Source organism: Hordeum vulgare, chromosome 6H, assembly GCF_904849725.1.
Source record: "Hordeum vulgare subsp. vulgare chromosome 6H, MorexV3_pseudomolecules_assembly, whole genome shotgun sequence".
NCBI lineage: Eukaryota > Viridiplantae > Streptophyta > Magnoliopsida > Poales > Poaceae > Hordeum > Hordeum vulgare.
This window is the reverse complement of record NC_058523.1, coordinates 82,476,979-82,502,781: the sequence shown is the minus strand read 5'-3', so window position 1 is coordinate 82,502,781 and position 25,803 is coordinate 82,476,979.

Here is a 25,803-nt window from a genome sequence, read left to right as displayed (position 1 = left end):
CAGTCATGCTCGCCCATTGGCAAGATCCAGATGGACGTCCTCTTCGGCGACAAGGCTCACTTCCGCCGAGAGTCCATATGGTTCGAGGTAGTGGACCTCAGTAGCCCGTACCACGCGTTGCTGGGGAGACCGGATCTGGCCAAGTTCATGGCTATTCCGCACTACGCCTACGTGAAGATAAAGATGCCGGGTCCCAAGGGCATCATCACTGTTGTCGGCGACTACAAGAAATCGCTCGAGTGCGCCCAAGATAGCAGCCGCCTCGCCGATGCGTTGGTGATTGCCGAGGAGAAGCGGCAGATCAACCGACTCATGGCCCAGGCTACCGAGCAGACGGCGATTCCTTCTCCTCCGTCCCAATCGGCCGGCGAGGGCTCTTTCAAGCCGGCTAAAGAGACCAAGCAGGTCCGACTCGACCCCGCCAACCCGAAGCAGTGCATCACCATCAGGGCTGGCCTCAGCCCTAAATAGGATGGCGAGCTCGTCGACTTCCTCCGTGAGAATCGGGACATCTTTGCGTGGTCCCCCTGGGACATGCCGGGTGTCCCGAGGAAGTACGCCGAGCACAAACTTCATGTGCGACCGGATGCAAAGCCGGTGAAACAACCTTTGCACCTCTTCGCCGAGGGGAAGCAACGCACAATCGGAGAAGAGATCACCCGGCTCCTTGCAGCCGGCTTCATCATGGAGGTTTTCCACCCATACTGGCTGGAGAATCCAGTCCTGGTGCTGAAGAAGAACAACACATGGCGAATGTGCATCGACTACAATAGCGTGAATAAGGCCTGTCCGAAAGACCCTTTCGCGTTGCCTAGGATAGATCAAGTGTTCGACTCCATTGCAGGCTGCGAACTGCTGTCATTTCTGGATGCTTATTCAAGCTACCATAAAATCAAGCTGGACCCAGCTGATCGCCTCAAGACCTCCTTCATCACGCCCTTGGGAGCCTACTGCTACACCACCATGACGTTCGGTCTGAAGAACGCAGGTGCGACATTCCAACGCTGCATGGAGCAGTGCCTACTGCCACAGATTGGCAAAAACATCCACGTCTATGTGGATGACATCGTCGTCAAGATGAAGCAGCACTTCAGCCTCCTCGACGACCCGCGAGAGACATTCATCAATCTGCACGAATACAAGATCCGGCTCAATCCGGAGAAGTGCGTCTTCGGGGTCCCAGGCGACAAACTCTTGGGGTTCTTCGTATCCGCCTGCGGCATCGAAGCAAACCCTGAGAAGATCAGCACCATCGAGCGGATGGTGCGGCCGGTTTGGATCCTCGACATCCAGAAGTTCGACGGCTGCTTGGCATCCCTCAGTCGGTTCGTCAGCCGGCTTGGGGACAAGGCCCTTCCACTCTACCAGCTCATGAAGAAGATGACGAAGTTCGAGTGGAACGACCAGGCTGACGAAGCCTTCCGCGACCTCAAGCGGGTAATCTCGAGCGTGCCAATCTTGGCAGCCCCATCTGAAAGGGAACCCATACTCATATACATCGCGGCGACCACTCGCGTGGTCAGCGTAGTGTTGGTAGTTCAGCGCAAAGAGGAAGGCAAGGCCCATGTCAGTGCAGCGCCCTGTCTACTACCTTAGTGAGGTCTTGTCCGCCTCTAAGCAGAACTACCCTCATTATCAGAAAATCTGTTATGGTGTTTACCTTGCTGCAAAGAAATTAAAACAATACTTCCAAGAGCATGCCATCACTATGGTGAGCACTGCTGCGCTATCAGAGATCATGGGAAACCGTGATGCGACGGGCAGAATTGCCAAATGGTCCATCTCCATGGCGGACCATGATATTCTGTACGATCCTCGCACCGCCATCAAATCACAGGTGGTGGCCGACTTCTTAGTCGACTGGGCCGAGACCCAGTTCGAGCCACCGCCTCCAGACTCCACGCATTGGCGGATGCACTTTGACGGCTCGAAGATGCGGACAGGACTGGGAGTTGGCATCATCTTGACGTCCCCAAAAGGGGACCAGCTCAAGTACGCTCTCCAGATCCACTTCGCCGCCTCCAACAACGTCGCCGAGTACGAAGCAATGGCACACGGCCTCGGGCTTGCCAAGGAGATTGGCATCCAGCGGCTCATATGCTTCGGCGATTCAGACTTGGTGGCGCAGCAGGTCTCTGGTGAATGGGACGCCAGGGACGCCAACATGGCGAGCTACCGTTTCCTCATCCACCAGCTCAGCCGCCCCTTCGAGGGTTGTGAGTTCCACCATGTCCCCAGGGCGCAAAATGAGGCGGCAGATACGCTGGCAAAGATTGGCTCCACAAGGCAGGCCATCCCAGCCGGCGTCTCCCTCGAGCAGCTCCACGAGCCGTCTATCAAGCCGTGTCCGGTGTCGGCATCAATCTTCGTACCGGCCGACTCCATGATACAAGCGCCGCTGGCTCCGCCAGTTATACCGGCTCCGCTAGTTATGCCGGCTGCGGACCCCATGCCGGCTGCACTGGCGGCACCGGCTCCAAATGCGGCACCGACTGAGTCTACGGTGCAAGCGTTATCGGCTCCACCAACTACGCCTGCTTCGGATCCTAATCCGGCCCCATTGGTCCACCCGACTCCTACAACGACAACCCCGGCTCTGCCCGGGCTCGAATCCTCCTAGTGGGTGGACGTCATAGAGATAGGCGAGGAGCCGGCTGAAGCAATAGCACCGGAGACGCCATCAAGCTCGGGGGCTGCAGAAGCCCCCAATAGTCAAGACGAAGCGGAGGCGACCCTTGTGTCGGCTCCATCATGGTCTCAAGCCATTCTGGCCTTCCTTCTTCGCGGCGAACTTCCTTAGCATGAAGCAGAGGCGAGACAGACCCAGCGCAGATCCGCCGCTTACGCCATCATCAATCGCGAGCTGGTGCGACGCAGCACGACCGACGTGTTCCAACGCTGCGTTGAATCAGAAAAAGGGCAGGAGATCCTCAGAGACATCCACCATGGGGAGTGTGGGCATCACGCCGCCTCCAGAAACCTGGTGGCCAAAGCATTCCTCCATGGATTCTAGTGGCCCACGACGCTCAAGTACGCTGTGGATCTGGTGGACAAATCTGAAGGCTGCCAACGCTTCAGTGCACAAAGCCATATGCCGCCTTCAGCGCTGAAAACCATTCCCTTATCATGGCCATTTGTCATCTGGGGCTGGACATGGTAGGGCCCTTCAAGATGGCTCGCGGAGGGATGACACATCTCCTCGTAGGCGTCGACAAGTTCACCAAGTGGATCGAAGCCAGGCCTATCAAGAATCTTGATGGCCCCACTGCTGTCAGGTTTATCACGGACATCTCTGTCCGATATGGTGTCCCCCACAGCATCATCACCGACAACGGCACCAACTTCGCCAAGGGCGCCTTGGTGCTCTACTGTTCCAAGGTAGGCATCCGGCTCGACCTGGCCTCAGTGGCACACCCTCAGTCAAATGGCCAAGCGGAGAGGGCCAACGGCCTGTTCCTAGCCGGCATCAAGCCAAGACTGGTGGCACCACTGGTCAGGTCAGCCTGCTGCTGGATTAAAGAACTGTCGGCTGTACTATGGAGCCTCCGCACCACGCCCAACCGATCGACCGGCTTCACTCCATTCTTTCTGGTAGACGGGTCCGAGGCTATCATCCCCACAGATGTCGAATTCGACTCGCCTCGGGTCACCCTATACACAAAAACGGAGGCGAAGGAGGCCAGAGAAGACGGTGTGGATCTCCTCGAAAAAGCAAGGGACTTGGCTTTGAGCCGGAAGGCCATCTGCCAACAAAAGCTGAGATACTACCACAGAAAAAAGATCAAGCCTCTCGCTTTCAGGGAGGGAGACTTGGTCCTCAGAAGAATCCAGCGCACTGCCGGCCAGCACAAGCTCTCACCCCCCTGGGAGGGACCCTTCATCATCAGTAGGGCGCTGCACAACAATGCTTACTACCTGATTGACGCCCAGAAGCCCAGGAAGCGCAATAGGGACGACTCCGGGCAAGAAACAGAGCGCCCATGGAACGCGGCATTGCTTCGCCCGTTTTATTGCTAAAAGGAAGAAGACAAGCAAAGGAAAGAACGTGCACATGTATCTTCCTCCCTCTTCAGGGAACAAAGAAGGCAATTAAAAGGACATGCTCCATGTTTCTTTTTATCAAGAGTTCTCACTCTAGTGTACGGGCTACACAACATACCACCTCTTGTCGGCTTAACCAAGCTTGGAGGCTACATAGCGCGGCCCCTTACTAGGTTAAAACAAGCTCGGGGGCTCGCCAGCCGCCTGAATGGTCAAATCCTTGTAGTCGGGCACATAGTGTACCGGCTGATTCCCGGTCCATCGCTTGAACCTGCGGGCAGGCTCCGATCTCTCGGTTCAAGAGGTGACGCCGGGTCAGGTCGAATACATGCAAAGTCCGGCTATACTTGGGACGACCGGCTCGGGCCGGCTCGATTGTATATACGATCTCCTTCAAGACTCAAGACGACCTCTGATTGCCGAGACTCAAGACGGACTCTGACTACCGAAAACAACAAATATGATGGAAAAAAGCAGGCTCCATGCTTTCTCGTGCTAAAAGAGTTTTCACTTTGTGTACGGGATACACCGCGTACCACCTCTGGCTGGCTTGCTCAAGCTCGAAGGCTACGCAGCGCGGCCCCTTGCTAGCTTTAAAAGAGGTCGGGGGCTCGCCAGCCGCTCGGACGGTCAATCCTTGTAGTCGGGCACATAGTGTACGGGCTGATTCCCGGTCCATTGCTTGAACCTGCGGGCAGGCTCCGGTCGCTCGGTTCACGATGCGATGCCGGGTCAGGTCAAATACATGCACAGTCCGGCTATACTAGAGACGACCGGCTCGAGTTGGTTCATTCAAGCCGGCCTCCGATTGGCTTATGTCTTGTTCTTTACGTCTTGATGGCTTCGGATAAGAGAAGTCAACCAGGAATCAAAAGACAAGATCATAACACAACACGCTTGGTGATGAATATAATGTCGAATATATACATTCATAAAAAGCATTGGCCCACAGCCCACGTTCGTTACATCCCTCCGGGGGTAGAACTAAAAACACAAAAGGACGCCAGTTACGGGATAGCGGCCTCAGGGGTCGTCTCGGCTGCCGCTCCTGATGTGGTAGCATCGCCGCCTCCTGCTCCTCCCGGGATGGATGCGCCGTCTCCCCCGTTGCGGCCCCCGGCTTCGCTGATCCCGGAGTCGGCATACGCCCCACCACTCGAGACGGCTGCAGATTCCGCAGCCCAGGTCGCCTCGTCGGAGCTGCCGTCGGTGTCGTAGGGCTGAAGGCCGTGCAGATCCTCAGCGATCACACCGCCGTCTTCACCCCGCTTTAAGACAAAGTCGTCCCAGGCTGCGTACTCAGCAACGGCGCTAGCCTTCACCCGGAGCTCCTCCTCCAGTCCTTGCACGTCCGCATCTGAGCTATCGCGCTGGGCAGCCAGCTTGCCCAAGTTCAGCTTGCGATACCATGACTTGGCCAAGCGCAGGGCCATATAAGCCCTAGAACGTGCTGCGGAGGCTCTCCAGGCATCCAGGCGCTCTCCACCCGCCGCGAGCCAACGGGCAAGACGGCTCATGGTCGTTGGCTCCACGCCCTCCGGCCACAGGGCCGCCACCATCGACGAACCCGCAACCTGGAGCTGAGTCACAGACTCGCCCAGGACGTAAAGGCGGGCCCGAAGGCCCATACCGATCTCCTCGATGCTCCAACCGAAGGTAGTATCTACCTCCTTCCCAGCCGCACGGCGCTCCTCGCGGCACACCTCAACAGCGGTGTCGGCTGCGACCTGGGTCTTGGAGAAGAGATCTAAGGTAAAGACAGCCGGGACATAAGAACACATCAAGAAGAGGAGATGGCCAAAAAACCAAACGCAAAACAAGGAAAGGAAACCTACGCTGGAAGGCGCCGTCAGTCTCATGAAAGTCCTCGAGGACCTCGCGCTCCCGCGCCTCACTCGCATGAGTGAGGCGGGCGATTTCCTCCTGGAGGGTCGCGGCGGACTCCAGCGCCTTACCCCTCAAGGCGGCGTCCTTGAGGTTCACCTCCTCGAGGTGAAGCGACGCGAGGCGCTCCACGTCAGCAGAGTAGGAGGCCTCCTTCTCCAGCAGCGTGGCCTGCAGCCACTCCAACTCGGCCCGGCCGGCCGCCTCGAGCTCCTTCTTCTCTACTTGAAGAAGGTCCAGCTGCTCTTGGAGCCGGCCGCCGGCTCCGCAAAGGGCATCATGCTCTGTGGCAGCCTCACCCAGCTGGACTTCAAGCTCGGTGATCCGGCTATCAGCCCCCAGGTGCTGGTCCCGAAGCTCGTTGTACACCTGTACCTGAGAATGGTAAAGCGCCTGCCAAGGGGGAGAGAAAGGGAACAAGATTAAGATTCGACCTGGTTAAAAGCATAACCAGCCTGATTCTCGAGGGCTACACCCAGTGGGTGCGCTTGCGCACCCCCACTAAAGAAAAATATGCCGAGAAAAAGGCCTCCAAGATATTCGGACCGGTTGGCAATCAACCCGCCTGAGTCTCGGGGGCTACATCGCGCCCCCACTGACGTCAAGAGAAGAGAAAAAAGCGCAAAGAAAAACAGGCAAGGCCTACCTGGGTGCGGGCTTCCAGGCGCTCCATGTCGCCACATACCACGTGGGCCACTTGCTCCACCTTCGACCGGCCGTTGTCAAACATCGTCACCAGCTCCGGCACGCCGGAAAGAACCGTGCCGGCGGGCATTCGCAGGCGGGCCGCGTTCGCCGCTCGCCATGACTTCATGGGCCGGCTCCCAGGCTGCCCCCCTGCCCTTGGCGAGATAGGGCCCTGATGGGGGACGACGATGGCGCCGGCTCCTGGTGCCGGCTCGGGCGCCGCCCCAGCCGGCGCTACCTCCTCCACAGGAGGCAGATGAGCCGCGTCCGACGCATCCATGGTCGCCCCTGGGGCATCATGGGCCGCGTTCGGCGTGCCCAGATCCAGCACCGGCGCGTCAGGAGCTGCTTCGGCCCGGGGAGAAACCGGGATCGTCTCCAGGTCCACCTGCTATGAGGCTGCCGGCTCAGGCGGCTGGGTCCCTTCGGTACTCGGGGCCGGCCTGGAGGCGGCCTTGCTAGCTGGCTCCTCCACATGGGCGTGTTCGGTGGGATCCTTTCTAGCCTTCGCACGCTTCTCCGCCGGCCTCTCGACCCGGCTGGGGCAAGGCTGATCCACGGCGGCCTTCCCCGCAGCCGTGTCCCACCAGCGCTTGAACTCTATCTCGAGCTCCCTACCGGCAGCATCAGACGCTGCCTAGCCGGCCCGCTCGGCCGCGGAGGCGGTGTCCTCATCCGCGTCCTCCGCCTCCCTATCAAGCTGAGCTTCTTAAGAACAAGGTTCATCTCAAAATATGGAAGGGAGAAGAGGAGGAAACCATACTCTGCAACTACCGGGACCTACCTCCGGCCACTGCCACGACACCTCTTGGCACCGCTTGCTCGCTGCCCGGCTAGGGGACCCGGCGCCGGACGCTTAGAGGCCGGCCGGGAAGTTGTGGCACCCTTGCCCTTCTTCCCGGCTGCCCCGTCGGCGGCGGTCGCTCCGCCACCTTGATGCCGACCGCACGACGGTAGTGGGCCAGTGACCTCCTCCACCTCGTCCGAGTCTCCCTCGAAGGCTGTATCAGAGCAGAATGAGGCTTCCTCATCATCGTCCATCCAGTCTGCTAAGGCGTGCCGCGGGTACTCACTAGACGGCTCGGTCCCTTCCGAATCCAGGGGATCTCCCGTGCCGGGGGAGGAGTCCGAGCAGGGCTCCATCGCGTCCTCATCCTCCATCTCGGAGGAACCGGACGCCTCCACGTCAGGAGCAGGCCGAGGGAGGCACCCCTGCAGGGTCTGGAACATCTACAAGAAAGGAATTCAACCAGGTTCAGCAAACGCCACCGGCTTCGAAACAAAACGTCAGAAAAGAAGGGAGTAAGGCTACCATCGAAGGCGGATGAGCCCGGTTGAACGGGGACATCCCCCATGTACATTCCCCGCCCTCATCCACACGGGCGGTGGAGATCAGGTTCACCCTTCGCGCTACAGCGCCCGGGGTGAACCTCTTGATGGATAGCCGACACGGATCAAGCCGGCCGCTCATCTGGCACACCAGATGCGGCCGCCTCTGTAGAGGCAGAATTCGGCGAACCACCATGGTGGCGAGAAGATCGCGGCCCAGGAGGCCGCTCTCCCTCAAGATATCGAGGTGGGCGCGAATAAGCACCACCTTAGGATGCGTCTTGGGAGTCTTCGCGTCCCAGTTATGCCCCGTCGGAGGGGCGATGGCGAACGGGGGCATGTTGAGGGCGTCCTGGGCCGGGTCGGTGCACCTCACGTAGAAGAACCCCTTGTGCCAATGCTTGACGGAATCTTGCAAAGGCATCTGGGGGAAGCCGGACTTCGGGCGGTGATGCACCAACGTGGCCCCGCACGGCGTCATGGGGCGCGGCCCCTTGAGCTTCTCCACCTCGGATTTCTCCATGGCGATGGATTGCTGCTTGAAGAAGAACAAGCTGCGCCACAGATCGACGCGAGGCTCGATCCCCACGAAGCCCTCGCATAGGACCAGGTGATGCGGCTGCAGGCCGAAGAACTGGAGCCACTCGGCGAAGAAAGAGCTAGCCGGGAGTCCGAAACCCCGGTAGAAGTGCTCGGCAAAGTCCACAAGCTCTCCTATGACAGGTGCGGGAGAGGCCTCGGAGCCAGGAAGGCGCACCGACACTTGGGAGGCCGGGGGCAGCGGACGATGATGACGGAGCGCATCGATGAGCTCCTCGTCGACATCGCTGCCCAGCCAGGCCCCCTGCAAGGACGCCTGCTGCGCCGATGACTTCTTCGAAGAAGATCCATCGGCCATGGTTGCGGGTGGCGAGAGCTCTAAGCGGTCGGCGGAGGTCTCGGCGGCAAAGAAGAAGGAGATGAAGGGCACGAGCTCTTCTTCTCAGGGCGCAAGGAGGAAGAAAGCACGAAGCAGGGCGAGAAGAGGGGGCGAATGGCCTCCTTGAAACACTCACTCTCATTTAAACCCCACGAAGCGTCGTGGGGAGGGGATCCGGTTCGCGCTGGTCCCCATTAATTCCGTGTATTACGGGCGGTAACGCCCACCTAAGCCCAACTATCGCGGAGCAAATCCGCAGAGGATCTCCCACGCGGAGGCCGAGGGGGCGTCGTGGCGGGACCAAGGGCCTAGGCCTGGTCCCGTGAGCAGTAATTGCCATCATTACGCCAGGCGGGGCCTGGCACGTGGCGTTCTCCAGGCCAGCTACAACTGGACCGAGGCGTCGCTTCGAAGCTACCCGGCTCCGAAGCCGGCGTCCTTCGCGGCAAACAACAGCCAAAACATCAAGACAAGACAACAAGCCGGTGAGGCCGCCCGCCCGCAGGTGGCAGACCTCGCCATCTTCGGGGACTACTGTTGGGGGGATAACCCCGGGGTAGGCCCATCAAGCCTATTACTTCATTTCCGGCCCAACGGACATGAAGATATGGAAATTCCCAAGGCCCAAGTCTTCTGACCGGCTAGGCATCGCCAGCCGGCTGGAAGACGAGGCGACCACCTTTCTGGCCAGCCAGGCAACCCTTGCCGGCTAGAATGCTGGCGGCCTCCCCTTCAGAGCCGGCCTGGTCCCGCCAGCCGGACTAGGGAGGAGGCGGTCACCCGCAAGCCGGCTGGCCAAGCAGGCTAGCCGGCTAAGGATCACCAGTCACATCAGATCATATGTCAAGAAAGGACTTCGCGATTAAAGGTAGCTACGCTTCAGCAAAGGTACTAGATCGGGGCGCCGGACAGGTACGAGCGTCGGCGGCCACGCCGCTGACCTACCCCGGCTCTGATCCATCACCTAGCCTATTGTAGGACCATCACACTCCCACTGCATTACTGCACTCGGCATGGGGAACAGTGGAGGCGATCGTACTGCCTGCCCATGAAGAATCTCGTGGGGCGACGCTTGACGTACAGCGCGTGCTCAGCATCAACCTTACGCGGGAGCCCCATTGGGCAGCCGACAGGTCCCACAACAATCGAGACCATGCAGCCGGCGGGCCCCTCACCGACAAGACAAGACCTTTGTGGGCCCCTGGCCAGCCGGCGAAGCGCCCAGCCGGGTCCCACGCATGTACCCTTTATCCATATTGTAGGCCGGCGTGTTCGTCTATAAAACACCCCGGCCACCCCCCATGCAAGGGGCTGATCACTTGCTAGTCATTCAACACTACACACTCACCAACCAACAGAGAGCGAGGTAGAGACGAGCCGGCTGCTTCCCTCTTCCTCCTCCCAACACAGCTCCACGAGCAACATTGTACTCTGTTCCCACACATCAAACACACCAGTAGGATTAGGGGTATTATCTCTACGGAGAGCCCTGAACCTGGGTACATCGTGCGTCCCATGCGTGTACCAACCTCGTTCCCAGCGCCCACCTTTGTCCCTTCGGTTTCACCGACTTTAGCCTACCTATGGCATATGTTCTAAGTATTCACTAACACATTAGCGCTTGGTGAACACATGAACTCCTCAAACTATGGTCATCATCGGGAGTGGTTCCGGTTATTGTCACTCCGGGGTTGCCAGATCATAACACATAGTAGGTAACTAGAACTTGCAAGATCGGATCTAAAACACACATATATTGGTGACAACATAATAATTTCAGATCTGAAATCATGGCACTCGGGCCCTAGTGACAAGCATTAAACATGGCAAAGTAGTAGCAACATCAATCTCAGAACATAGTGGATACTAGGGATCAATCCCCGTCAAAACTAACTCGATTACATGATAGATCTCATCCTACTCATCACCGCCTAGCGAGCCTACGAATAGATTACTCACGAACGATGAAGAGCTTTATGGAATTGGAGAGGGAAGAAGGTTGATGATGACGATGGCGACGATTTCCCCTCTCCGGAGCCCAAAACAGACTCCAGATCAGCCCTCCAGATGAAGACCAGGTTGTGGCGGCGCCTCCGTATCGCAAACGCGATAAAATCTTCTCTCTTGATTTTTTCTGGCACGAAAGTGAACTTATAGAGCTGAGATTGGGGGCGGCAGAGCCACGTGGGCCTCACAAGCTTGCCATCCGCCACCAGGGGGGTGGCGGTGGCAGGGCTTGTGGCCCACTGGCCCAACCCCTCAGGTGGACCTTTGCGCAGGTATTTTTCATATTTCCAAAAATGTTCCTCGTAAATTTTCAGGACGTTCTGAGAACTTTGATTTCTGCACAAAAATAACACCAAGGCAATTCTGTTGAAAACAGCGTCAATCCAGGTTAGTTCCATTCAAATCATGCAAATTAGAGTCCAAAACAATGGCAAAAGAGTTTCAAAAAGTAGATACGATGGAGACATATCATGCCTCCAGGAGTTCATGGCACTCCCCACCACCACTTTGAGTTACACATCCTTTAGTTGTTTCTGCCGCACCTACTTCGAACCCTAACGTTCTACCTTGCTTGCATCTTTGGGCGGTCGGGCCCCCGCTTGGGGGCTCCGGCTGAAGCTTATCCTTGCAGGCCTCTTGAGTCAGCAGACACCCAACCTCACACCCGAAGAAGAAGTCAGCAGGGTTTACCAATGACCCAAAAGGAAACAGGCACCTATGCCTCGGGGGTAGGGACACTCGCGAGGACAGAGCGTCCTCGTGACCTCCAAGATACACCTACACCGTGACACTCTCATGTAATAAACTAGTTGCGGCTGTATACGCCCGAAGCCCACCGTGGACGCGGAGAGGTACCTCTCATGCCGAGTGGAACACCTTTGCTCCGCGCTGCGTGAAGACCCAAAAGGAATCAAGCGCCTATGCCTCGGGGGTAGGGACACTCATGAGGCCAAAGCATCCTTGTGACCTCCCAAATACACCCCCACCGTGACACTCTCACGTAATAACGAGCTATGGCTGTATACGACCGGGGCCCCCGAGGACGCGGAGGGGTCCCTCCCACGACTAGTGGTAGCCCTATGCCCCGAGCTAGGGAGAAGACGGAGGCAATCAACTCTGTCCGCCAATGACTTGCCCGCAACTGGCTAGGAAATCAACTTAGTCCGCCAATGACTATGCCCACAACTGGCAAGGAAATTAACACAGTCAACCAATGACTATGCCCACAGCTGGCCAGGAATTCAACCCAGTCCACGGGCGACTACGCCCACGCCTAGTGCGGGGGACAAACAACTGGAGGTACGGAGCCGCTCGTACGTCAAGGGGACCACTGAGCATCGCGACTCGGGGGCCTAACTGCACCCGTAGCCCGTTCCCTCTTGGTCCGTCCTGGAATCCGGTCGGTTCAAGGCAATGGAGGTACGCACGAGATGGGCCCTCCTGACGCTTAACCTTGTGCGCTCAACAAGCGACTTAAATTCTCATAGGGAGAATGCTGGAGTCATTCGTACGTCAAGGGAGACCCTTGAGCATCGCGACTGAGGAGCCTGAACTTCGCCCGTAGCTCCATCCCTCTTGAGCCGCCGAGGCGGTCCAACGGCGGCAGAGGTACGCGCGGGGCGGGCCCTGCCGACTCAGAGTGCTGAAGGAGTTCGGGAGTGCCAAATTGTCAGTTTCTTAGGAGGGACATTGTAGTCGCTCGTACGTCAAGGGGGACTCCTGAGCATTGCAACTCAGGGGCCTAATTTTGCTCATAGCCCCTTCCCCCTTTGGGCCGTCCTGGTATCGGCGGTCCACTGGCAACAAAGGTATGCGCGAGGCAGGCCCTGCCGATGCAGAGTAGTGAAGGTGTCATGAAGTTTCAAAACCCTTGTCGCATTACCCTCATGAGGGCTGCTCGCACATCAAGGGGGACTCCTAATCATCGCGACTCACGAGCCTAACTGGAACCGTAGCCCCTCACCTCTTGGGCCGTCGTGGAATCCGGCAGGTTCAATGGCGGCTGAGGTATGCACAGGTCGGGCCCTACGATGCAGAGTATCACAGCAAACATGAAAGCAACGAGGCGAAGAAAACATTCAAGCAGTGAGCCAGTTATTAAAAGCCTTAACAAGTTCTTGAATACGCAAATGAGTTTGACGCCTCCATGAGGCACGATGTGCATTGCAGGAAAAAACAGGGAGAATAAATCAGGAAGAACCGCTGCCGCCGGTTGGTCCATCTTCAGGGGGCTTGTCGTCTGCGTCAGTTGCATTGTCTTCCCGCCGTTGGCTTCAATGGCATCCGGAGATGGGGGAACTGCGACGTGGGCAAACCTCTTCACTGACGCCTCCACGGGGCCCTTCACCGCCTCCGCATAGCTGTCGCGGGCCTCAGCAGGGACCGGCAGGATCACGGAGCCGAAGACAAACCCCGGCTCACAAAGATGAAGGTGACTGAAGTCGCGTGTCGAGGCCTCGGAAAAGAGGTCGCGCCACTCACTGTCCAAGATCTTGTCCACCTGAATGACGACGTCCTCCAATGCCACGGTGAGCTCCGCCACGAGCCCGGCAAAGCCTCCCTCTGGGGTGGCCAGAGGCTCGTCGAACCCGTCCCGACAGATGGTGTGGAGCGTTGTGCAAAGCCTGAGCTCAACATCAAGAAAGTCGACCAGATTCGCGACCTTCTTCTTCTCGGCCGCGGCGAGGGCTTCCCCCTTCGCGTCGAGAAGGGTCTTCTTCGAGGCGATTTCCTTCTCGTTCTTGTCCAAGCGCGCCTGCTTCATGCACAGGGGAGTTTCCTCCTAAGACAACTCTTCTTCTCGGGTGGCGAGCTTGGTTTTGCGGGCCTCGAGTTCTTCCTCCCGTAGGAGAAGCTGCTCGGCTAGATTGGCTCATTCTTCTTGGAAGGCTTTCAGGTGAGCCTCCGCCTCTCCATGGTGTTTGGCAGCCGCTGCGGCTCCCTTCATCGCCTCCTCATGCGGCTATCGAGCATATTTGGCTTCCTCCAGCGCCTCATCGCGCACAGCGCGAGCTGCCTTGGCCGCCTTCACGCCCTCCGCAATCACGACTGCGACCTTGCCCAGGGCAATGAAGGCCATGTTCAGGATACCCTAGACGTATACCGTAGTCCTATGGATCTGCCCCCGAGGAGCCTCTAGTACAGTCGCGGGCGGTGTCATCAGGGAGACAGTGTCACGAGGGACAGGGGGCTCCGAATTTTCTCAGAGATCCCGTGCATTGATGCATCACTCAACCGAGGGCCCTCAAGATCCTGCCCCTCGGGCAACGGCGCCACCACGACCGCCTCAGGAAGCTTCAGGGGCTCAGGGGGCTCGGCGACCAAGGCCTGGGAGGTCACCCCGCGAGCCTCCCCTTCTCCATCAGCAGGCGGCGATGCGTTGAGGAGGGCCGGCGGTGCACTAGGAGTCACCTTCGGCATGATGCCTGACTCCGTAACATCAGACCTTCCCTTGCAACGGCGCCAGAAGAATGCTGCTAGCACTCTCCGGCAATCGAAACTAGAAGAATGTTGTTGATGGCCCACCAGCGCGTGGGATCGTAGCAGTTTTCGAGGGTAGAGTATTCGACCCAAATTTGTTGATCGCCAAACTTGAGGTGAGAGGATACTCTCAAGTATTAGCAGCTGAATGTCTCAGATTGAACCACACCTGAAAGATTAGTATCTGCAAGCAAAGTAGTAACAACAAAGTAGCGAGTAACGACAGTGGCAAGGAACAGCAGTAGTGAGAGTAGTAGCGAGTAGCAACAGTAGCAAGCGACAGTAGTAGCAACATAGCAGCAGAGCAAGACAAGTAACAACAGCAGCAACAGTAGTAACAGCAGCAGAGCAAAACAAGTAACAGCAGCAGAGCAAGACAAGTAACAGTAGCAGAGCAAGACAAGTAACAGCAGCAGTAGGACCAACTCGTAGGCGATGGGTCGCTGATTTGTCTGGATGATATTCATCATGCAATAGTTATAACACGGAGAGATATGTGGCTAGCTCCCGTTCGTCAATGTGATGTAGGCATGCATTCCGTGTGTCGTCATACGTGCTTAGGGAAAAGAACTTGCATGACATCTATTGTCCACCCCTCCCGTGGCAGCGGGGTCCAAAAGGAAACTACGGGATATTAAGGTTCTCCTTTTAATAAGGAACCGGACCAACGCATTAGCACTTGATGAACACATGATCTCCTCAAACTATGGTCATCACCGGGAGTGGTTCCGGTTATTGTCACTCCGGGGTTGCCGGATCATAACACATAGTAGGTAACTACAACTTGCAAGATCGGATCTAAAACACACATATATTGGTGACAACATAATAATTTCAGATCTGAAATCATGGCATTCGGGCCCTAGTGACAAGCATTAAGCATGGCAAAGTAGTAGCAACATCAATCTCAGAACATAGTGGAAGCTAGGGATCAATCCCTATCAAAACTAAGTCGATTACATGATAGATCTCATCCTACTCATCACCACCCAGCGAGCCTACGAATAGGTTACTCACGAACGATGAAGAGCTTCATGGAATTGTAGAGGGAAGAAGGTTTATGATGACGATGGCGACGATTTCCCCTCTCCGGAGACCAAGATAGACTCAGGATCTGCCCTCTAGATGCAGAACAGGTTGTGGCGGCGCCTCCGTATCGCAAACGCAACGAAATCTTCTCTTTTTATTTTTTCCTTGGACGAAAGTGAACTTATAGACCTGAGGTTGGGGGTGGCAGAGCTGTGTGGGCCCCATAAGCTTGCCCACCGCCACCAGGGGGTGGCGGAGCCAGGGCTTGTGGCCCACTGGCCCACCCCCTCAGGTGGATCTTGGCGCAGATTTTTTCATATTTTCCAAAAATGCTCCCCGTAAATTTTCAGGATGTTTCGAGAACTTTGATTTCTGCACAAAAATAACACCAAGGCAATTCTGCTGAAAACAACGTCAGTCCAGGTTTGTTCCATTCAAATCATGCAAATTAGAGTCCAAAACAAGGGCAAAAGAGTTTTGAAAAGTAGATACGATGGAGACGTATCAACTCCCCCAAGCTTAAAACCTTGCTTGTCCTCAAGCAACTGAGTTGACAAACTGAGAAAGAAAGAAAAACTTTGACAAACTATGTTTGATCTTGTGGTTGCAACTATGTCTAACTCATAACCAGAATTTCAGCAATATCACAAGTTAACCATATAAGCAAATGACACAAAGGTCTCACGGTAAACTAGTATCAATGGCATAATCAGATAACGAGCAAATAATAATGAGTTTCAAATACCAACACTTCAATCAAAACAAGCATGAAGCAATATGAATAGGTGGTATCTCGCTTGCTCTTTCTGAGACCGCAAAACATAAATGCAGAGCACTTTCAAAGATCAAGGGCTGACTAAACATTGTAATTCATAGCAACGAAGATCCAGTCATAGTCATACTCAATATCAATCAAAAGCAAAGCATAAAAATGACAGAGGTGCTCTCTAATTGGTGCTTATATAGGAAGAGGATGACTCGACAGGAAAGTGAATAGACAGGCCCTTCGCAGAGGGAAGCATTGATTTGCAGAGGTGCCAGAGCTCAAGCTTTGAAAACAGAGATAATAATTTTGGGTGGCATGCTTGCATTGTCAACGCAATGACCAAGAGTTCTCAATATCTTCCATGCTACTCATGATATAGTCGGTTCCCAAACAGAAAAGTAAAGTTTTAACTCCCCCACCACCAATCAATCATACTCCACGGCTAGCCGAATCCTCGGGTACCGTCCATACTAGCATCAATCTGGGGGGAGTCTTGTTTTACAGTTATGTTTTTGATTTAAGCATGGAACTGGGCATTCCAATTACCGACCCCTTTCTCGTGAATGACAGTGAATAAACACATGTCGAGGATAACACTCCTAGCATGGAAGATACCAATAGCCTCCTGTCACCACTTGAGCGGTTCGGGCATGCAAAACAAATTATTTCTTGATGGTTTAGAGAGTTGACATGCAAATTTACTTGGAACGGCAGGTAGATACCGCAAATAGGTAGGTATGGTGGACTCTCATGGAAAAACGGTTGGGTTTATGGAAGTGGATGCACAAGTAGTATTCCGCTTAGTACAAGTGAAGGCTAGCAAAAGAGTGGGAAGTGAACAACTAGAGAGCGACAACAGTCATCAAGATGCAATGAGTTTAACTAACACTGAATGCAAGCATGAACAGGATATAAATCACCATGAACACGAATATCATCGAGGCTATGTTGATTTTGTTTCACTACATGCATGAACATGCGCCAAGCCAAGCCACTTGAAACATTCAAAGGAGAATACCATCCTATCATACTTCATCATAGTCATTTCAAAATCTATGTTGGCATTCAAGACAAACCATTATAAGCTCTCAGCTAAATAAGCATGGTATCAGAAACTACTATCTCTAAGTTGTCATTGCAAACATGGTTCTCTCACAACAAAGTTGAATCTAGGTCGACAAGCTAGTCATATTTACAAAAACAAAATAGATAGAGTTCATACCAGCTTTTCAGTCTCAGTCACTTCATCATATATGATCATTATTGCCTTTCACTTGCATGATCGAACCATGTGACCAATAATAAGAGTGATCGTGCATTGGACTAAGCTGAATCTGAAAGCAAACACAAAGGAGAAGACAAAGTAATATGGCTCTTTGAAAGCAAAAGAGGTAAGCATGCAAGAACCATTAAACATTGTAACCAATATCTTCTACCTTGACCCAAAGAAAAAAAAAGAAACCTCCTTCTCATACTCCTCTGCCTCTCCTATGGTTATGTAGTATCTTCGTTTTACCTGAAAGTAAAAGAAAGCACTAGCAGGAAGGGTAATATGGAAAACACGATGCTGGTTAAATATCAAGCGGTATAGGAGGGATCCATGATATCTCTCAAGGAACTGGTAGCCTGTTAGAGCGACATGATCAAGGTAGGCTGTACGGAGAGGAGGGTCTTCTGGACGGATGGATACTCCAAGAGAATTTGCTAAGCGTGTAGCATAAACTCCACCAAAGAAATCCCCCTCACTGGCATTTTTATTCAGCCTCCTTGCTATTATAGCTCCCATATTGAAGCTCCTGTCACATGTTACTGCGCTCTTAAGGATACTAAGGTCGGAAGCGCATAGGTGACAATGTGCACCCTTGCTATTAATGCACCTACCTATGAAGAGGGCAAGGTAGTGCAAGGCAGGGAAATGGATGCGTCCTATGGTGGCTTGCGTGATATCTCTCGTTTCTCCAACAGTTATACTGGAGACAAAGTCTCTGACCGAAGACTTAGAAGGATCATTAATATTACCCCCATCGGGTATCTTGCAAATCCTATTGAAATCCTCCAAATCCATGGTATAGGATTTATCGTACAGATCAAACAGTATGGATGAGTCACGACCAACTGAAAATTGAAATCTATGCATGAAGGAGGCAGTGAGCATAGCATACTGTTCACATTTATCTGAGAGGAATTCTTCTAACCCGGTATTGCGGACAAGTGTATCAAAGTCATCCTTGATACCTGCTTCGATCATGAACTCATCGGAAGGCCATTCACATGGTTGTACCGGTGCGTCCCTAGTTGAAAAGGTTCGGGCTCCCAAAAAGAAAGACGGGGACCCTAATTACTTGAGGAACCACCATGAAACTTCCTCGTGAACATAATTTCCTTTTGCTAAAATTTTTGAAGTTCAAGAGAAAACTGAATGAAAACCCACCACACCTTGTAGCAACTACGCCTACTAGTGCCTAGAGACCGTATCACACGCTAAAACTACTTGGGACCAGCTAAAATCAACATTTCTAGCTCAAGAACAGGGTCACCAAGGTAGCAAGAGTACACGAAGGATAAAGCACTAGAGAGAAAACTAATTGGATCAATGGAGGAGTCACTTACCAAGGAGTAATTTCCCCAAAACGGTTCGGAGAATGGTGCTTTGAGCAAGGAGATCGAAAATCACAGCCAAATGAGCAAGAACACGGGTTTGAGCTGCGAAACAATTTTTTGTGGAGGTGGAAGAAGAGGCTGTGAGCTGGAATGAGTGGAGGGGGTCCCTGTGGGCCCCACAAACTTGCCCTCCGCCACCAGGGGGTGGCGGTGGTAGGGCTTGTGGCCCACTGGTCTGGCCCCCAGGCAAGCTCTCAGGCCCAGTAATTTTCAAAAATTCCAGAAAAAATCATCTAAATTTTCAGGACCATCGAAGAACTTTTATTTTCGAGGTATTTTTCTCCGGGATGCTAAAACAGCAAACAGGAAAAGCTAAACTAATTCTATCATTTTTCTTCTAAGCAACAGAAAATGAAAGCTCAAAACAGAGGTATGTGACTCTTTGATTCATCCATTTCATGGTCATCGAAAAAATCTGTCAATGGGGTTGATCAAGTCCTCATGACAAAACCTTCTCGAATCGCAATAGAGAACGGAGAATTTTCGAATAGCCACTAAGTCACCTCAATGGGGATATGTATCTCCCCAACAACCAAATCGTACTTCATCTTGACACGAGGAATAGGGCATTCAAAGTTCCCAATAAGAAGAGATGAAGTCTTTTCGATAGCATTGATGCAATGTACTTGATATCGTTTCTTCGGAAAGTGCACTGTGTGATCATTACCGTTGACATGGAAAGTGACATTGCTGTTGTTGCAATCTATAACAGCCCTTGCAGTGTTTAAAAAGGGTCTTCCGAGGATGACAGCCATGGCATCGTCCGCGGGAATATCCAAGATAACAAAGTGTGTTAAGATAGTGGTATTAGCAACCACAATAGGCACATCCTCGCAAATGCCGATAGGGAAAGCAGTTGATTTGTCGACATTTGCAGAGAAATTTCAGTGGGTGTCAACTTATGCAATTCAAGTCTACGATAAAGAGAGAGCGGCATAACACTAACACCGGCTCAAAGGTCACATAAGGCAATTCTTACGTAGTTTCCTTTAATGGAGCAAGCTATAGTGGGCACTCCGGGATCACCAAGTTTCTTAGGAGTTCCACCCTTGAAAGTGTAGTTGGCAAGCATGGTGGAGATCTCAAGATCTGGTATCTTTCGTTTATTAGTCACGATATCTTTCATGTACTTGGCATACGGAGACATCTTGAGCATATCAGTTAACCGCATCTGCAGAAAGATGGGTCTTATCATCTCAACGAAGCGCTCAAAATCCTCATCATCCTTTTTCTTGGATGGTTTAGGAGGAAAGGGCATAGATCTCTAAACCCATGGCTCCCTTTCTTTACCATGCTTCCTAGCAGTGAAGTCATTCTTATCGTATCTCTTAGGTTGTGGGTTATCAGGATTAACCGAAGGTTCAATCTCCACATCCTCATCATTGCTAGGTTGAGCATTATTATGAACATCACTGTCCATATTGTCACCAGGTTCATGTTCGCTACCAGATTGTGTTTCTGCATCAGACGCAGAAATATCATTAGATTCTTCAGGTGTGACAGTATTTGGTGAAGTAGCATGTAGGTTTCTATCATCCTTCTTCTTTTCCTTAGGATGACTAGGTGTATCAGCATTGATTCCTTGAGAATCTTGATCAATTATTTTAGGATGACCTTCAGGATACAAAGGTTCCTGAGTCATTTTGCCTCCTATAGTAATGACTCTAACAGAGTTGTCATTTAATTCATTGAGCAAGTCATTCTGAGCTTTAAGTACATGTTCTACCTGAGTAGTAATCATAGAGGCATGTTTACACAAGCACTTAAATGGCTAAGCATACGAGTACTTTGTTCCAAATGTATGCTAACATAATCATTGAAACTCTGTTGTTTGGCAACAAAGTTGTCAAATTCATCAAAGCATAGGCTAGCAGGTTTATCAAAAGGAATATCACTCTCATCAAACCTACACAGAGAATTTACTTCCACTACCTGTATCGGGTTATCGAGACCATGGATCTCTTCGATAGGTGGTAGATTTTTGACATCTTCAGATCTAATGCCTTTCTCTTGCATAGATTTCTTGGCTTCTTGCATATCTTGAGGACTGAGGAATAGAATACCTCTTTTCTTAGGAATTGGATTAGGAGGTGGTTTGGGAATAGTCCAAGCATTATCGTTGATCAAGATGTTATTCAGTAGGGTCTCAGCTTGTTCTACGGTTCGTTCCCTAAAAACACAACCGGCACAACTATCTAGGTGGTCTCTAGAGGCATCGGTATGTCTATTATAGAGGATATCAAGTATCTCGTTCTTCTTAAGAGGGTGATCAGGCAAAGCATTTTGTAGCTGGAAGAGCCTCCCCCAAGCCTGTGGGAGACTCTCTTCTTGGAGTTGAGCAAAGTTGAATATTTCCTGCAAGGCAGCTTGCTTCTTATGGGCAGGGAAATATTTCTCATAGAAGTAATAGACCATATCCCGGGGAGTACTCACACATCCAGGAGCAAGAGAGGTGAAGCAGGCTTTAGCGTCATCCTTTAGAGAGAAAGGAAACAACTTAAGGATATAGTTGTGGCGGATCTTCTCCTCATTAGTGAAAAGGGTGGCTATATCGTGTAGTTTGGCAAGATGGGCTACGACCGTCTCAGACTCATAAGCGTGCAAAGGATCAGATTCGACTAGAGAGATTATCTCAGGGTCGACAAAGAATTCATAATCCTTATCGGTGATAAAGATAGGTGAAGTGGCAAACTTCAGGTCATATTTCATCTTAGCTTTTAGAGATCTTTCCTTCCACTTGAGAAGTAATTTCTCAGCGTCATAGGCATCCTTACACACAAGAAAATCCTCAGCTATCTCTCCCTCCATAACATAACCCTCAGGTATATCAGGCAATTCATATCTAGGAGAGCTAGATCTAGCAGGAGCAAAAGCAGGTTCTATCTCAATAGTCTCGGCAGTTTCAGAAGCATCACGAGCATTGGCAGTAACTCTAGCAATATGAGCATCAAGGAATACCCCTAGTGGAACATCAGGCAAAGCAGTATCTCTAGCAGTATCAAGCATAGCATCATCAGGCAAAATAGCATCTCTAGCATCAACAGGCAAAGCAGTATCAAGCATAGCATCTCTAGCAGTATCAAGCATAGTATCATCAGGCAAAATAGCATCGCTAGTAGTATCAAGCATAGCATCTCTAGCAGTATCAGGCATAGTATCAAGCATAGTATCTCTAGCAGTAGCATCATAAGCATCATCAAGCACAGGCGACATATCAAGATTTCTAGCAGGAGGTGATGTCGCAAACTTACTCATAACTGAAGGTGAATCAAGTGCAGAGCTAGATGGAAATTCCTTACCTCCCCTCGTAGTTGAGGGCAAGACTTTGGTTTTTGGATCCTTCAGATTCTTCATAGTGATCAGTAGATATAAATCCCAAGTGACTCAGAGAATATAGCAATACCTCCCCCGGCAACGGCGCCAGAAAAATGCTGACTCCATAACAGCAGACCTTCCCTTGCAACGGCGCCAGAAGAATGCTGCTAGCAGTCTCCGGCAATCGAAAGTAGAAGAATGTTGTTGACCGCCCACCAGCGCGTGGGATCGTAGCAGTTTTCGAGGGTAGAGTATTCGACCCAAATTTGTTGATCGCCAAACAGGAGGTGAGAGGATACTCTCAAGTATTAGCAGCTGAATGTGTCAGATTCAACCACACGTGAAAGATTAGTATCTGCAAGCAAAGTAGTAACAGCAAAGTAGCGAGTAACGGCAGTGGGAAGGAACAACAGTAGTGACAGCAGTAGCGAGTAGCAACAGTAGCAAGCGACAGTAGTAGCAGAGCAAGACAAGTAACAACAACAACAGTAGTAACAGCAGCAGAGCAAAACAAGTAACAACAGCAGAGCAAGACAAGTAACAGCGGCAGAGCAAGACAAGTAACAGCAGCAGTAGGACAAACTCATAGGAAATGGGTCAGTGATATGTTTGGATGATATTCATCATGCAACAGTTATAACACTGAGAGATATGTGGCTAGCTCCCGTTCGTCAATGTGATGTAGGCATGCATTCCGTGTGTCGTCATACATGCTTAGGGAAACGAACTTGCATGACATCTATTGTCTATCCCTCCCATGGCAGCAGGGTCCAAAAGGAAACTACGAGATATTAAGGTTCTCCTTTTAATAAAGAACCGGACCAACGCATTAACACTTGATGAACACATGAACTCCTCAAACTATGGTCATCACCGGGAATGGTTCCGGTTAATGTCACTCCGGGGTTGCCGGTTCACAACACATAGTAGGTAACTACAATTTGCAAGATCGGATCTAAAACACACATATATTGGTGACAACATAATAATTTCAGATCCGAAATCATGGCACTCGGGCCCTAGTGACAAGAATTAAGCATGGCAAAGTAGTAGCAACATCAATCTCAGAACATAGTGGATACTAGGGAGCAATCCCCATCAAAACTAACTCGATTACATGATAGATCTCATCCTACTCATTACCGCCCAACGAGCCTACGAATAGATTACTCACGAACGACGAAGAGCTTCATGGAATTGGAGAGGGAAGAAGGTTGACGATGATGATGGCGACGATTTCCCCTATCCAAAGCCCAAGACAGACTCCAGATCTGCCCTCCAGATGAAGAACAGGTTGTGGCGGCACCTCCGTATTGCAAACGCGATGAAATCTTCTCTTTTTATTTTTTCTGGGACAAAAGTGAACTTACAGACCTGAGGTTGGGGCGGCAGAGCTGTGTGGGCCCCACAAGCTTGCCCACCGCCACCAGGGGGTGGCGGAACTAGGGCTTGTGGCCCACTGGCCCACCCCCTCAGGTGTATCTTGGCGCAGATATTTTTCATATTTTCCAAAAATGCTCCCCGTAAATTTTCAGGATGTTTGGAGAACTTTGATTTCTGCACAAAAATAACACCAAGGCAATTCTGCTGAAAACATCGTTAGTCCAGGTTAGTTCCATTCAAATCGTGCAAATTAGAGTCCAAAACAAGGGCAAAAGAGTTTGGAAAAATAGATACGATGGAGACGTATCAACTCCCGCCTTCTTCTTCTTCGCCCCCTGTGAGGCAACACCCCTGGACATGAGGCAAAAAGGGAATCATCCATGCGCGAACGATGGACGCGCGGGGAGTGCCAAGACGAGTCACTTACTCTTCGACGTCATCCCATCTCCTCTATCTCTCCGCCCCGACGACGGCAGGGGCAACAGCGCCCCCCACGGAGGGTGGCGAGCCCGACGCCTTAGACTGTCCGCCAGCGGAGGCAGGATGCGCCAAGGGCGACTCAGCGCCGTGCTTCCGGGGGGCGAGCACGCACGCGGACCGCTTGGCACGCGGGGTCGACGCGGATCCACTAGAGATCCTGGTCAGGCGCGAGGAGATCACCGCGGAGACTTCACCGGTGACTTCATTATCTTCAAGCTCGCACAGAAGGACAGTCTGTGATGGGAGAGGAGCGCTCGCCGGGCAGTCTTCGATTGTCTTCTCCGACTCCTCCCCACCGAAGGTGTCGTCCAACGACACCTCTACCGGACCAGAGCCCCGCTCATCGAAGACAGGAAACGCGGCGATCAGCTCGGCTCTGTCGTCGAGACGGTGTAGCAGAACCAGAGCCTTGGGCAGGTCACCAGGGTCACCGCCCAACAGGGTCACCACGACCCTGTTCAGCTCCTCAGTAGGAAGGTCCATGGACCGGACCCTGAGCTCATTGTCACCGAACTGGTTGTCCCACACGGGCCTGGAATGGGCTTGATGGGGCGCCAATCACTGCGCCAAGAATTCCTTCACTATCATCCCATCGGTCAGCCTCTTGGCGTTGATATCGTGGGAGAAGCACTCCAGGACGGGAACAAACCGATGGTCAGAGAGCTTCGCCGAGCTCCACACGAAAGTCTTCTCCGGCAGACCCTTCGGCACCCCCAGCCGAGGGTTGGCTTCCTTGAGGCTCATGAGAACCCAACGGTGCCTAAAATATTCCACCTTCTTCCCGGACTTCAGGAGCAAATTTCCGCTCTGGGCCACTACGAAAGAGACGCATGCTGACAAATGGGCGCCGTCGTGCAAGCGCAGGCTGAAGAAATGGCAGAAGTGGGCTACTGAAGGCCGTACGCCTACGAATGCCTCACAGTAGAAATCAAAGACGGATAGGAGCAAGATGGAGTTGGGCTAGAGGTGAAGGTCCTGGATCCCATAGTGGTTCAGGATGGCGGTGAAGAACGAGGAGAAAGGCGGCACGAGCCAGGCAAAAACGCTATGGAGGAAGAAAGGGTATACCGCCTTCGACGGGGGCCGCTTTGCTGCGGCGTCGAGCTAGATCAGGGTCCGCCCGTGCTCGCTGGACACGGACACCGTCAATGGGAGCATGGGGGCAAGATACACATATTTGGAGAGGGCGCACTCCAGGAGCAGATGAGTCGGGGCAGGACCTTGCGTCTTTGGCTTCTGCTTGCAGGCGGCGCCATCACTGAACCGTCAAGGGAGCGACGCGGTGCTAGATCTAGGAGACGCCGGTTGGAGTTGGAGACCGAGGAGGAAGAGCGAGTGTGGGAGAAGGGAAAGCAATAATGAACCAATGCAACGAGTCAGGTTCCTAATAGCTCAGGTGGAGACAGAAGGCAAGGGAGACACGACATCAGCCGGGTGACGCGCACCGGCCTGGACCACAGGGATTTAGGGCCTGCGGGCCCTCAAGCCGCCCCCAAGGCTTTTCCCAGAAGCCAACCCGAGCGTGTCATTGGCCCGTGCGCTACTGTCGGCATTCTAGGAATGGGGGTACCAGAACTGCATGCTTGTGGCCCAGGGCTGGCCCACTTCATCGACCAAACACAACCAGGCACGTCACTACTCAGGGCAAGGCCCTCGCGAGGGCCCGAGCCTAGCGAGGAGGAGCAGCAGCAAGACCCGCAGGGGGCCGACTCAGGACCCCTCCGGAGCGGCTGAGATTCCGAGGCAAGACCCAACCTCAGGAGTCAAGGATGACGCGGAGGAAGGATAGGCGAGTAGAGGATTGCACGATGGTGCAGTTTCC